This window comes from Triticum dicoccoides, chromosome 5A (genome assembly GCF_002162155.2).
Source record: "Triticum dicoccoides isolate Atlit2015 ecotype Zavitan chromosome 5A, WEW_v2.0, whole genome shotgun sequence".
NCBI classification, from domain to species: domain Eukaryota; kingdom Viridiplantae; phylum Streptophyta; class Magnoliopsida; order Poales; family Poaceae; genus Triticum; species Triticum dicoccoides.
This window is the reverse complement of record NC_041388.1, coordinates 680725266-680726831: the sequence shown is the minus strand read 5'-3', so window position 1 is coordinate 680726831 and position 1566 is coordinate 680725266.

Genomic DNA, 1566 nt, shown 5'->3' with positions numbered 1-1566 from the left:
GCAAGGGACGATACTTCCTACCACCTAGGGTGGTTACCCTCAGGTCTCATATATTATCATGTAGTAGTATATATATTACTTTACCATTGTACGTATCTTCATATACTATATATATATATATAAGATACTTCAAAGTGAGTTACATGAAAAAAATGCAGGTCGGCCCATGGTTTTTATTATATTTGGAAAATACAAACATATTTGGATGTAATATTGAGCATACTCAAAATGCGATACATACTATCAAAAAAGTAGTATATTACGACCTAACCATTCTTATATACTACATACTATGCATACATACTCTCCATTTGACAGATATTACATACAACATACAAAACGCAAGTGGTGGTAACTACCACCGGGTGGTAGGAAACATTTGTCCATATATAGGAAAATACATCCTACCACCTGGACCTGGGGGTAGTTACAATGCACAGGGTGTGAATTACGCCATTGAATGTACGTGCAAGGTAGTGGCTAAAGTTTCAATTTTTTTATGGGGGTAACGGATGAGATTAAAGTCTTCTATAATGAGCTAAGCCAATGATCGTAGCCAGGTCAGTCATCTCAGCCAAGAAAGCAAGGGCATGGAGTGGAGGGCAGTGGTGAGAGTGTAGGATCCGGTGTTGTTTCAAGAGAGGTCAGATAGTTGAAGATCCTTGGCTAAACAACACCTCCTCACAAGACATACGCATTGCCCCTAAAATGAGAGAGGATCATTGGAAAATGAATTACATAAGCTTGTTCCTTGGTATAAACGGATCGCCAAGAAATCTACTGAGAAATGTAATTCAGCTCTGGTACGGCAGGAAGATTGGGGGATGGCTCCATTAAAGAGCTATATCCTGAACTATACTCGTTCACCCCCAGCCATCACATTTCTTTTAAAGAGTTTATGATTTTTCCTGGGTTTCTAATTGGGGGGGGGGGGATGGGCTTCCAACAATGGCCCATCAGCCACCGGAGCACTTGAGTAGAGGTTGCGTGGCCACGGGCAAATACCTGTTCACTTGGAGCAGGACTGGAATACACTTGCTTTTTGTTGTGTGTGGCTACCTCATCTACGGAGACGAGAAGCGCATGCATGGATGTGGTTTTTACATAAGCATTAGGATGCGTTGGTACAGAAAAAAAAAGAATGTACTCACCCCCGTCCACGATTACATAGAAATTTCCCCTCTTTCTCCAGACAGTGGCCTACCTTCAGACCGGGAGAGAAAACACCGGGCAAGTGTCTGCTCAGGGAGCTGACTCGCCACCTTAAAGATTCCAAAATTTCTCCAAGCAAATCAAGCAAATAAATGAAGAATTTGCAGTTATTACCTAGAAAGGGGACGAAGCAGTGATCCTTCTTCCAAACATTGGCAATAGCTGAAGAATTTATCCAAGTAGTGAGGTTGTAAGAAGTGCCCCTAACCAGCAAGGCAACCATTGCCTATATGAATCTGGGAGGCTGGTTGACAGGCAAAGAGGGTTGAGGAGCCAAGTGTTCTCGAACATGAACTAGCGCGAGCTAGTAATGGTGGTTGTGGCGATGTTGAGGAGGGATATGATCGGAGGTGG